General features: G+C 38.6%; 1 long non-coding RNA gene across 4 annotated transcripts; it reads left to right on the forward strand.

Moving 5' to 3' along the window:
* The first annotated feature begins 6,857 nt into the window (after nt 1-6,857).
* LOC113463872 (uncharacterized) lies at nt 6,858-12,690 on the forward strand. Of its 4 annotated transcripts, none has more exons than XR_003388705.1 (5): nt 6,858-8,261; nt 8,541-8,810; nt 9,293-9,466; nt 9,583-9,842; nt 9,913-12,690. It is a non-coding gene; the product is annotated as an uncharacterized LOC113463872 (long non-coding RNA). The 4 variants fall into 4 exon arrangements; XR_003388704.1 differs by having other exon boundaries at nt 6,858-8,013; nt 8,103-8,810; XR_003388706.1 differs by having other exon boundaries at nt 6,858-7,089; nt 7,339-8,810.
* The last annotated feature ends 1,262 nt before the right edge of the window (nt 12,691-13,952 follow it).

The following is a 13,952-nucleotide window of genomic DNA, read 5'->3' on the forward strand; positions in this document are numbered from 1 at the left end:
GCTACATACTTCCGTGGACATTTCATTTTGTTCTAGTTAAAACGAAGTCTTCATAAAATATGAGCACTTTTTTTTTTAACACCAGCAGACTAATTATGATAATTGATTTGCCAATTACTGTCAATTGTTTAACGCGAGTGATCGACTTCATAAAAAGCTTTCAGGATGCGTCGATGTATATCTAACATATTGTAATGTACAGTTATCGTTACTTGTAAATTATTCCATCGAGTTCAGTGCGAAATTTTTGAAAGGATCTAGTCAAGGTGTGAATTTAGCAGGAAAACATTCTTTCGATCGCTACATACGCAGCGTGTACCTGTTCAAATGATTCCTAGTACAACTTACGTTGTTAAGTTAATTTACTTACATAATTGTTCATCGCAGAATAGTTCGTCGAACATGAATCGTACAAAAATGAAGTATCATGTCATGCGTAGATTTCTACTACTTAGAACGTATCTCGTTGATAATCCTTGTATTATTACTATTGTAAATTTTTCTTTGAAGTTAATTTCTTATTAAGAACATATCAATTAATCTATATAGTTCAAATTGTTTATTTAAACATTCTGTGAATAACGAACGACGGTTGCAAAAGTAAATCTCATCGTAAAATTAAAAGGATAGGAGACTATAACGTTGCACCGTCATAAGATAGTACATTCGATGTGGGGGAAATCAGTTTTTACTTCCATTTATGTACAAAGTAATTGCACAAATAACGAGAAAACCAAAGATTTTATGTGCTACACACGTATGCATTCTTGAACATAGTAGTGAAATATGTATTGCGACGATAACTTATTTGATATTTTCAACTGTTCATTATATTATCTGTGCTATTACTTATTACAATACTATTCTTTACTCACAGAATGACAAATAACGAAGTACGTGAAATAATTTATAGCTTATATGGGTAGACCGTCATACCTTAATTTAAGAGGCAAATTACATCGAAGTTAGTACATTATCGAATTACATGATAAAATAGAAATATAAAAATATTCATGTAAGTATACAGGAAACGGTTATATCGCAATGTTGGGCAAATTCTGTGGCTTTAGAGACCTCATTGCGTACATCATTTTACTATTTATTTGAACTGTTTTCTTTTTGCAATAAACGGTAAATGCTAGTACGTAACATGCTGGGGTAAAGCTGAAAATAGAGTGGATGAAGGTTTAGGACTAATATAACGAGGCTATCCGTAAGATTGGCATAGCTCAGAACACGTAGCTCAAAGGTACATAAACGTTTCGACTGTTTTAGTTCGAAGACATGTTTTAGCTCAAAAAGATAACCGATGCGGGACGTATAGATAGTGTAGTTACATCTTGCACGAACCAAAAAGCACGTGTATAAAGAATTATTGCGAGTTATTTAATTGTGGACTACGCCACGGCTTGTATATCGGTTCCTATGTAACGTCGATCGTTCAAAGTGCGCACAAGCAATGTTACTTGCATAAATAATTAGCTAATCGATTAATTACGTGACAGGAATGTCGATCGAGCAGTTTACGATGATCTGAGATCAATCGTATCCAAGAATGTTGCGTCAGAGTTCTCCTCTCATGTTTTGATTGGATTTACACTACTGCTGTGTGTGTCACAGTGAATATAGTACATCACTTATTAGTACAGATGAGAGAAAATACATAATGAAATTCACTGTGGCACACATACAGGTGTCAAATTTAGGAATATTTTTATGTGAAAAATTAGAGAAAATTGGTAATTTTAAGATTGAGATCATGTTATTTAAAATAGTAAATCAACAATTAGAAGTAAAAATCAAGATGTGTAACAAAATTGTTTAATATCGTTCGGCAACGTAGAAATATGCAGACTATATTTTAGAAAATTAATTAGAAGAAAATTGATTTACAGTTGGAAGTTATTTAAAAACGTAGGATGTTATATTTTAATAATTTAATGTTATTTGATGTGCTTTCAAATTTATAATGCATTTAGTCGATTGTGTTTAATGAATGTGAGGTGCGGGCTTATTAAAAAAATAATTAGAATCGGTAGAACGTAAGATTTCAAGAAAAGAATATGACGCCATCACTAGTGCAAAACCGGTATTTACATAGGCGAATAGAGAATTTTAATTATACTCTACGAATCGTATGTAGTTTCTGAAATCAATTTATTTATAATTGGTGCTGATTGTAATGATTGGTGCTGGTACACATCATACATTGACCAGACATTAGTATTTGTTTCCAGCGCGCTGAGCGTTGATTAATAGACGATTAGCGTGTAAAAGTTAGTGCAAAATAATACGTATGGAGTACACAGCCCCATTTATTTTATTTCCAAATTATTTATTATCAACAAAAGTTTAGAATACATAGACAATCGAGCAGTGCATGTCGAAGGTCACTGACATTATTCGTTATGGAACTTAATGCAAAAGACACTACATTGAGAAACATGAACAATTATAATTCTTCTTAGGTATCGTTTACATTGCATATTACGTACTTTAGAAATGAGTTACCAAAGTGATTGCACGCTGTGAAACTAGATAACGCCGTAATTTGTAAATATAGCGACTTATAAGATTAATGAAAAAATGCTAATGAAATAACACAAACGCATCATAACGAAATATTGATGTTCGAGATCTGTAGATATAACTGTGAGGAGCGTGGAACGAAGCGTAATGCCACTTCGTTCTTATCGAAAACCAAAAATAACTGTCGCCGTGATTAGCATCGGGCGAATATAATCGTAAGAATTTAATGAGACGCTGTTGTATCGCTGCGCATCCTCCGATTGTTTAAATTATACAATTTGTGTATGATTCGTCTAAAGAATTCAAGTGTATTGCTTTTAATGAAGTGCTTTTGTTCAGAATCAAATGAACGCGCAGGTTTTCAATAACAATGTCTTTTTTGTTAAATAAGATTGTGAAGCATTGTATATTTATATTGATATTATGTACGTTCCTGACTGTGGGAATAAAAATGAATTCTATTCTTATTTTTGAAACGTTCTCCAATTCCTTAGTGCCCTTTTTCATGCAAACTAGACTTCTGATACATTATTGAGGTAATTTTCAGCTTGGAAGAATACATTAAAATGCCTATGTCGAAGCACACAGAGATTAATTTCGTGCGAAATTGTTAAAAACAAAAATAATATCCCATGAATCTCTGAGCGACCGCACGTTCTGTATCAAAGCGCTCCTTTTTGATAAAATTTCAGATTTCCCAGAAAAAAAAAAAAAAACGCGCAGTGCCCTTTTCCCTCTTTGTTATGTGTCTTTACACCCAATAAACCCTGATGGGCTTCATCCTGTGGCTCAATCTGCACGGCTGATCGCCTTCCCAACTACACCTCACGGAGCATGTGACCTCTTTATCCCTTTGTTTTTCCCTTACTCACCCTGCTATTCCAACCCCTCTGGTTTTTTCTCCGTCGGCTCGTGTGCGTCTGTATAGCCATACGGACAGGGTTCTCTTCGCGTTATTTCTCACGATGTCGGTGTTGCAGAAAACTTATCGTTCAACCTAATAAAATATTTATAAGAAATGATTTAACCTTTTTACGCCCCATACGTACATACAAGGAAGGGCCAGGAAAGTGTAAATCACTGATTTTTATGATAGTCACCTGTACCAGTAACTCCTTTTAAGGTTTTATTGCGCATATGAGAAACAGTTACGACGTATAAACTAAATATTTTAAAGCTAATATGTTAGCTATTTGTGTTTCTTGTATCTATGTAATTATAAAAGCGTTTTAATTATTGAATAGCTGAAATAATAATTTGTGTTATATCGAAATTGCATATCTGTTGTACGTAATGGCTGTAGATCCCTGGGTTCTATTAATGAATATTTAAATGTTGATAGGTATACGAGCATAGTATGCCAATGATTTAAATAATCACTATCACTATATTGTAGAGCACGGAAAAATTCATAGTGTCGAAGAATATGGAAATCGGAGTAAACAGGGGTATTTACTTTTTCGCAGACGTGCCTGAACTTGCTTATCAGTTTATAGATCGCAAAAGCCCCCAAGCATGATGATAAATATTGTATAGCTAGGTATAGCGACATATTTTTAAAGAAATCAGTATTTATAGTAGAAGCGTGACACTAATTATTAATGAATTATAGGTACTCGATAAAATCTATGCTTAGTTAATAGACTTTATTAATTCCATTTCACTTCAGTCTTTGACTAACTCCTTATTTTTAAAACTCGCTATATCATCGGCATCCTTTGGAGTCAAGAGCTCCGAACCTAAGCTGTTCACATTATTGTGGACGCGTATCGTCGCATCGCAGTAGTGTTAGTAACAAATTGAACGTAAAATGTTTCTAAGCGAACCATTTATGTAATCCAAGATCGGTACACTCTTCGAACTTCGTCCTTTAGTTTACGATCCTCAACGGCACAACAGTCTTAAAGAAAACTTTGGCAGGATCTTTAGATGCTTCCCTAACAAGTTCATAGCCTGATGATAACCGACACCATTAATGTGCTCGCTTTGGAACTTTGTTATTAAACTGTTACGTTAAATATTAAATATTTGCGATTTTAATTCATAAGCGATCTCATTTCCACGATTCTAGAAACTAACATTCGCGACCAGTTGAGTTAGGTATGTAAAAAGTAAATCTGTTCTAGGTATTTCTCTCCTTAACCTTGATATAATTATTCATTTTGTGGAAAATATGTTACACAGATGGATCATAATAATGTATTGTGTCCGTTCCCGAGAAGTAGGATTAAATGGGATCTAGCTGATGCTTTTAGCGAAAAGGCTTAAGGTGAAAGTGAATACGCGAAGAATTACCCGAACTAAGCTTTCCTATCAGGCACTAATGATATAATTTAAACGCGAGCGCACATTAAACATTGTCATCGCCTAACGATTTTCATCCAATTCACTAGCTCCCTAGCGTATTTCTTTGTCCTTCAACTAAACTATGTATCGCTAGTAACAAATTTATACCGAGCATTATGATCGGAACTGTAGTTTAGAAAAAGGATAAACTTATTTTCATAAGCTTTTAAAGTTCTAAGGTGAATGTCTTATTAGTTCCCAGAATATCGCTTCCGCAAACTTGAGAAGAGTAGTTACGATAAAAATAGCTTTAAAGTTTCAGTAACGATTCTTGCACGCTCACGCAACAAATTTCGATATCAACAATCAATAAATTATTCCGTGACAACGTTGGCCCTATCTTAACAGGGCACAAGCTCTTGAATATATGTATATAGACATTTCTACCTCGTCTACGCTCGAGAAATTGCCTCTAGCAGTACAGTTGTGAGATGCACACAAAATTCTAAAACAATTTACTATTGCAATAATACTTCAATCCGATTGATCATAGAATGGTAGATTGCTCTAATGCACATCGTTGGATAATTCCTTTCAAAAAGTTGTATACATTTCAACATTTAGCCGCGCGCTCCACGAATGCTATAGACGCTGATCCGATAACCCTCGCCTCACGTCGGTTTTCACACGTCAAGCGAGGATAAGAGGACTCTGGCTGATTTACGTGACACTGCTCTTCCCCCTGAAAAAGATTAAAGCGCGGAAACATATGACTCAATGAAAAAAAAAAGGAACAAATAACTGAGCGCGACGGTGACTGGAATCCGTCCGATTTCACCAGAAATAATTAATCCTAACAGTTGCCGTCGACGCGTTTAAATAACTATTTAATTATACCGATCTTTCTCTTTCGAAACTTCAACTGCCATAAGAGTAATCGCAGATAGATATCAGAGGTTTGAATAAAAATATTCTTTAATCATAACGGATGAATAATGATTTTATTAACAGCATAGAACGTACGATGTGAAATTTGTGATACTAAATTCTGTACAAAATCATTGATAACAATGTTAAATACTACGAATAGATTCCTCTCTGCGAGAATGCGTTAATCAGAACGGTATACCGATTTGCTCACTGAAGAGAGGACACTTGACCTACATACTTCATGTAGCGAAATAATTATGATTGAGCATCTCGCTGTTACTTATTAAAGCCAAAGAGTGCATTCACAGTTGTTACTCATCCGAATATTTTTCAGTCGCATCCTTAAGTGTCCCACTTTAGCACGTTCCAGATTTCCATTCATTATTCATTTCAAGTTTCTTATCAACCCTTTCTCTCCCCTAGAACTCTATGATAACGTACATACTTTAAAATCAGGAATGAAAACNAAATATATCGACTGTAAAAGTTTAATACAAAATTACATTAAAATGGAATTACAGTGTTGCTCGGAATTCAGTCTCTCAGATGTAATTCCACAGTGTAAATCAGTTTTGCTATTGGGAGGTAATTGTGCGTAACCACCCTCACTTCCTGAGCGTAAATACTACCAGTTGGGTTTCGCTAATCGGTAGAATGTCCATTTACCTCTTGCGGTTTGTCCATTTACCGAAATTTTCGCCTCTTCGAAAACGCGTGTACGTGACTAATTAAATTGGTATTATTTTGGTAACATTAATCAACGTATAATTGCGATTCTACATTCACTCTACATTTATTCATAGGATCATCTAATAATATTATATTTCATATGTGAAATATATCGCGTGTGTTATTTTATCACGAAATGGAAATTGTGATAACTTTTTCAGCGTAAAAAGGGGATAGAACGCTGTTTATTAATGCGATTTATTAATTGTGGCTTAAGTACAAAATATCTTCGGGTTTCTGAGCTGGTGTAACCAGGGAGCAGCAGCTGATTCAAAATAATTGTCAGCTGTTTGGTGAGAAGCCACGGGAGGGGCAGGAGCCGGAGCAGGTTGGTGAGTTATTTTAAGAGGCAAAGGGACAATCGACGCAGTAGCAAAGTCTCGTTAGGCACGAAGGGTTCGCTTCAGAGGAAAAATATTTCAGCGTTGAAAGACGCAAGCGGGTGTGTGTATATATATATATACTTGTGGCTGATCGAGAAATAGGGTGTAAGCTAAAGACACCGCCGCGACTACCCACGGTACAGTACCATCGGCATACGATTACTAAGGGAGCCGCGGATAAGCTCGACTAAGCACTAATCGAGAGCACCGCGAAGTCTCTTTCATCACGGGCGTAAGTAATTCGTTTAGTAATTTACTGAGCGGAGCGAATAAGAGTTACAACGAGGTGTCCTCGCATGAATTAACAAACGGTACTGACGAGAATATCCGCGTTAAGGTAACCATTAAAGCATCGTCTTCCCATAATCGATGCGCCTTGCATAAGCGTAACGCTACCCAAAAGTCTTTTTGCGCTTCCCTGACGCTTTATGTCAACGATTCTGTTAGAAATAATTTTTAATTAAACTCGTCTACGTTGCAGTTCAATCGTCTTGGAATCAAATTACCGCTCATTATATTCTATGTATTTATTAACGAATATCGAGGTACATGTTAAACGTGTTAATAAGCATCGTTCCTTTATTGAAATCTGTCGATATTGAAAAAACCTTCGCGTAACGTGAAGAAGGAAATTTTCCAATTCGTCCGGAGACAAGGCAAGTCATTTTTCCTTCGGTTATATCACGACGTGTGTTCAGCCTGTATTTATGCATCCATTCGAATGTCTTCTCTTGTTCATTGCGATGCGTATATGCAGCACCCATATCGCACGAGGTTATCTTCATCTGCAATGTTCCCTTCTATTCGAATGCGAACGATAAATCGTGAAAAGGTTTTCAGGAATGTCTCGGATGGACTCGGTAATGGAAAACGCGGACCCACCCGTCCGTAGTTCACCACGATAAAAACTTCTTGCTCGATGCATATTTTCTGTTTAATTAGGTGACAACTAAAATATTACCATGGATGTTTATATACAATAACTAATTAATAATGTTACCTTTAACATGGTATTCTAAATGAGTCGTACTCGAAGAGCAAGAGCTTTTTAAAGAACTCGATGTTTTGATCCCATTTATACATGCAGTCTGCTAAGGAGAAGAATTTACGAGATGAAATAAAACAGCATGTAGGATTTTTTTATGACGCCCGAAGGGTCTGTTTTATACTGGAACACGGCATATCAAATGCATGAGAGATACTTGCTCTTGAAGCTTATTAAACCGAATGCTTTTTTATTAATAGGTGCTGTCACCCACGCGAAAACAGTATTACCAGCGTAAAACACGTATTTGCCAGGAGCTATTCAGTTACATATTGTGTAATACAGGATTACAACTTCATAAAGCGTCGGTCTGTTATTTATCATTCCATTATCGTTCACCGCTGCATACTTCCTGCTGTGTAACTACCATAACTTTTTTAAACAGACATTTCACGTTTCGTGTAAATCAAATCTGCTCCATTGTAATTCTGCTCGCGATAGATTTTAAAATGTCAGCTTTTTTTCCCCCGTCCAATCGAACGCGTACGGCTTAACCAGATTCTCTTTATCGATCCCTGATTTATGTCACGTCATGGTTACTGGAATTCGGGCCTCGCTTTGTCCACGCGTTATAAATCTGCTTAGGAGCTTGACATTCTAACAACTTGTTTGATGTAAACGCAACTTGGTTGTTGCAGTGCGTGCAATAAAATTGTATAAATTATTGGCTCGCCATTAGACGCACAGGGAAACGGACGCGTATTGTTTAGTAGAATTGGTCTGTGTCGTGTTTTCCAACGTCACTTCAAAGTTATACGCCGTCCCAGATCCATATGTACGCCGCTGTATTGCCGAACATTTATGAAATTGCAAATTACATTCGTGATTGCCAGTTAGAACTCGGAAAAGGAAGTGAATATTTCTTTCAAGTGGAAACTGGGAACTTGTCACTTCAGCAAAAATAAACGGTGAGAAGAAGTTATTGGGTTATCGTATAACAACTTTATTTCAGCTATTTTTAAGTAGTAAAACGTTCGATAATCAATTTCCTTTTTTCGCAAATGGGTTGCCGGAAAGCTTCAAATTACTAGCTTGTAAATTTAACATTAAATCGCATCTTTGTTTGATAATTTCATCTAAAACAATCGCATTTTATTTATCTCGTTAAATTTCAATATGAAACCTGATTCTCGTGCTAGTTTTATATGAATGCATAAGAATATATGAATACGTAATATAAACTTTAAAAATTAAAACGTCTGGCTCGTGAAGTTTCGCTTTTATATCTTTTTTGAGCTTTCGCCTACGGATTATTACTTTTTTCTCGTGCACGACTAAATTGTAACTAAAGGAAAAAATCCACCGAAATTAGGACGGTGTTAAAAGTGCGTTGAGAGAATTCTTCTTTCGTTTTACGAGATTTCTGTAAAAACCTTGTTACTTTATCTAGGAAACAAGCTATGCTTCGTGATATGAACAACCTAATGTCTACAATAAATGGTACTGAAGAAGAACATAAATTGGCTACGAGAACGTTTCACGCATGCCATCTTATGAGATAACAATTGAAAATATGAAACCAGTAACGAAACCGTGCGATTCACGTATCAATATCAAATAACTGGTAGGCGAACGTCAATTTCCATTTTTATTCCCCTCTGTTTGCCCGTCCTTATTTGCATTTTATTATCAAAGGGAATATTAATAAAAAGCTAAATAAACGTATACCTTACCGGGTAGCTAACAGACGCACACGAATGGTTCATCAGAGTTCTGAACTTTGTCATTAAATCGGACCGCGCCCCCTGTTCCACCACGATCGTTTTTGGTATAATAATAAACAAACGCGGTACAGGTCCATATATACATGCACACACTAGGGGTAGCTTTTACCGTCAGGTGAAAACGAAGCGCCGGGCCCGTAAGAGACTAATAATACGTGGACATATATCACGGAAGACTGGATAATTCCGTTAGCACGGAGATTGGAGCTCAATGAGGTGCGTTCTTAACAACTTATCGAACCATACGAGGGATAAGCTCGGCTGAATGATCACTATGTGTAATCAGGTATGTCGTTACACGATGCTTACACGGGCCCCTGACGAGCCAAGGGGTTCTGCCTATTTTGCTACGGCCAGCGGAGCTGTGAAAATGCCTTTTTACGAAGCAACCGAGCATGCGAGCCGCGATCGCACCTCGACCATGCACACGCCGCGCCCCGGGTCGACTCGCAGGCGTAGCGGACCAAGTGAGACACGATGAAACGTGTACGGATGAAATGTTTTCACCGAGGAGGCTCAAAGGACGGTTAACAGGCATGTGCACCTCTGACGGCGGCGTCCCAACCGATCCCGGGCCGATATGCATATAGCGCGACGCTTCGCGAACCAACCCCCATCCGTCCTCTTTTTCCCGCTTTGTTCGTCACATCACCTCCTACGCCTTTTTTATCCCTCGCTCTCCTCTTGTTTTTTGGTCGATTTGATTGGTTTATCGCTTTTAGCTGTTGCCGATTCGCGCGATTCGCTCGCGGTGCTTCCACTATGAATAATACACGGGGTGCTCCCGATAAGCGTGAAACGTCGAAAATAGGGGCGACAAAACCTACAATGTAGGTCACCGTGCGAGAGAATACGTTTCCCCTCGGCTTTTCTCGCATTTCTTTACGCTCGTTTGCATACATTCTTAGTAATTAAACCGCGGCTTCTCGGTTCGCTGTGATACGTTCATCGAGTAAACGATATTTCTGGTTCTACAAAAGTATCGTCATTTTTTCAATAACGAACGATGATCGGCGGGTGGATTTTATGTATCGTCGAAACTTGGTCCGTGCTGAGGACGAAGGGAGATCTCTTTTTAAAGTCAGAAATTCTAATGCAGAGCAATCTGCCAGAACCGCTTCTGCTCCTAGCTGCTCGAAAATATGATCCGCCAGGACGATCATAAAGAAATCAGCAAATCATAAAACAGGAAGAATAGTTACGGCAGAAGGCAAAAAAGGAGTTCCTTCAAAGACGGCGCACAGCACGCCGTATTTACTGCAAAAAAGGAGAGTTCGACCTCCACTATTTGTGAATCTTGCAATATTTCACTCCACAAAGAGCTGCGTTTCGAACTTGGAGGAAAAAGTATAAAACGTCTTACTTGTATTATGAAATGTTTCCTGTCCGAATTAAGATTTATTGCAGTAATAAATAGGCGGTCTCAGATTTTCTAATGCGAATTTGTTTTATCATTCGCATATTTGCATTCGACATTGTCTTTCTCCTGATTCTCCTTTATGGAGAGAATGGGACAAGTGATTCTGTCAGAGAATTAGTTTTTTTTCGAACACATCAAAGACACAAATGGTTCTTTTACCAACATTATACTGAAGACGTTTGAGTGGCCTGTTTCAAATGAGACTCTCTGTATTCTATACACATCTCTCCGTATATGTAACTCTCTTCTTGGGTCTGTATCCCCGAAAGTATTTACTTGGACAAGATTTTCAGATAACGGAGAATGTTTCTCAACATATAGCTTCTTGTATATGTAAATACATCGGTATTATTTACAAAATAGTATTAGGGAAGCGGAAAGATCAAGTGATACAAATTGTACATCGAGAAATTGAAGATCCCGTGTTTGGTTCTCGGTAGGAAATCCAGGCCATTCGTGCAATTGCGCTATAAGCATTATATTATACCTGCTATAAGTATCGCGCTATAACTCGGCATTGAAACGAGATACAGAGAAAATAAGTGTGCGCAATAGAGTTTCATAGGACTCATATAAGCTAGCTTCAACTCTTATTATCAAATTTAATCCCCATACCTAGTCGGTCTGTTCTGCCATTCACTTTATTAAAACGATTACTATATTCAAACTATAATGTACAATTTCAATTTGGAAATACCGTTCACGAACTCTTGTCAGTGAATTACATTTACAAAAATAAATGTTTCCGTAGCTTTGAGAAGTGAGCATTCGTCAATTTTTCCCAGCAAGCATTTTTAACAATAGCAGCTGAAACGCGCGTTGGACGCAATGATCAAAGATCCTTGAACGAGGTATACAAAAAAAGCGCACAGGTGCCCGCTACCCTTTTTGCAAGCGCTGCGTGCGAGAAACTTTGGTATGCATGTTTTATCGATTGGTCACGTACTAACAAAAGCCGCGTTCGTTGTGGAGTAGGAAACGGTACCAAAATGACATTTGCTACGGGTTTGGTCGCGTTTCATCTACACGAGAGTGTGTGCAACGAGATTCGCGTCACATATATAATGCTCATTAAAATCAAATATGTATACCTTTCCAGTTAACGAGAATTTTCCTTTATAAAACAAAGCCGCTTATCTTTCAGGTGCAAACAACATTATATTCAACGATCGATAATTATCTTGGACAAAAAATTTCTGAATAAAATTTACGTTGCAGCTTTATTATCGGACAAGCCGCTGCATACATCATTTCGCGCAAATTCATTCTCAAAGGTTGTAACAACAATTATATTTTACAGTTAAGGGTTAAAGTTTCATGCGCAGATATATCTACAAGCTACCGTATCTAGTTCGGCTAATACCCTGAATGTTCTGTACAAAGTAACTTCTAAATGTTTATCTTACTTCACATGTAGAAACACTTGGATAGTCTAGTACTAACTTCGCCCTCGCTCCGTCCCTCTCAGGAAATTCAGTTTATTTACTATTCCATGTAGTCGAAATTATACCTATCAAGTACAACTTCTGTGAAGAAAGAAACAATTCTGTCTTTTATATACAAAGAGACTATTACGTTCCTTAAACTGAGTAAGGCAGAACGAGTGCATACAGCGTGCAATTACTTTTTTTTTTATGACATCGTAAGAGAACGCGTACCAAAAAAGAAACGCTGTGACCCGGTGCCTATATTTACATCGAACGTTCGCTCGTTTGATCAGCGCAAATAAACTTGGAAAATCTGTACTGCAACCCGCGCAAAGACAAAGAGCGATTTAAAAAAAAAAAAAAACGACGACTCACGCACTCAGGCTTGTAACCGACTGTTGGAGGAGCATAAAAAGCACGCAGTGCGTATCGGTGGAACATATCGAATAAATCAGGATGAACGATCGCGAGCACAAAGAGGCTAGAAATAGCGGAGTCCGCGGGGCAGGAGTCTTATCGGTCGTTGGACATAATCGGTATACAGGATCGTAAAGGCACGATACGTACGATTACCTCGCTGTAGAAAGAGGAAACGAGAGAGAGAGAGAGAGAGAGAGAGAGAGTAGTGCCGAGGTGGGCCCCTGGTTAGCCAACCAGGCTCCTCTTCGTCTTCTTCAGCTCTTGGAGCGTGAACGGAAATAGCCATCGGTGTGCACCGGAAGCTCCGCAGCAAAGTCCTCCCCCTCCGTTCGAGAAAAAGGGATCCCTATAGTAGCAGCAGGTTCTGCGGTGTAGCGTATAGCAAGGGTCGCCAACGCTCTGAAAAGAGAAAAAGAGAAACGGGATATTGCAGGATGGAAAAGGGAAGCGCGAGTGGGAGACGGTTGGAAGGGTAGATGGTGGACACCGATGGGGCGAGGGGTGCGGAGCGGACGGTAGATAAAAGGGTAGGAAGAGAAACCGATCGTCGGTAGGGGGTTGGGTTTGGTTCGGTGGTGGCAGTGGCGGCGAGGAGAATAGTGTGGCTGGACTGTAGGAGAGGGGTAGTATTATATTTGCGCAGGGCCGTCCGATAGGGCGCAGTATCGTCGCGACCGCCGTCGCGTGCACGTCGATTTTCTGTGCGTTTACGTGATACTCGAGATTTAACGCGAGTGCACCCGCACCGAGGAACATCGCTACTTCTCTCCTTGTCGGTCGCACTTGGCCCGGCTATCCTCGCGTCTCTTTTCTTTCCTCTCCTTCTTTCATTCTCGCCTGCTCTCTTTTACTCGTGCCCGTCGTCCGTCGGCTCGTCTCTCTCTCGCTCCCCCATCGTCCAACTCGCTCTCTCTGACTGTTCTCTGTCTATCTCTCTCTCCTCGTTGCCGTCTCTCTCCGATTACGTTCCACGCGTACTCACATTCCCGTTACCTCTTTCAACGTTTCGCGCGTGATCTACCCGATGCCCCGCTATACATAGTTCGCGTTCCGCGAGCC

The sequence above is a fragment of the Ceratina calcarata genome, unplaced genomic scaffold, assembly GCF_001652005.2.
Source record: "Ceratina calcarata isolate Rehan_Ccalc_2016 unplaced genomic scaffold, ASM165200v1 scaffold180.2, whole genome shotgun sequence".
Lineage (NCBI taxonomy): Eukaryota > Metazoa > Arthropoda > Insecta > Hymenoptera > Apidae > Ceratina > Ceratina calcarata.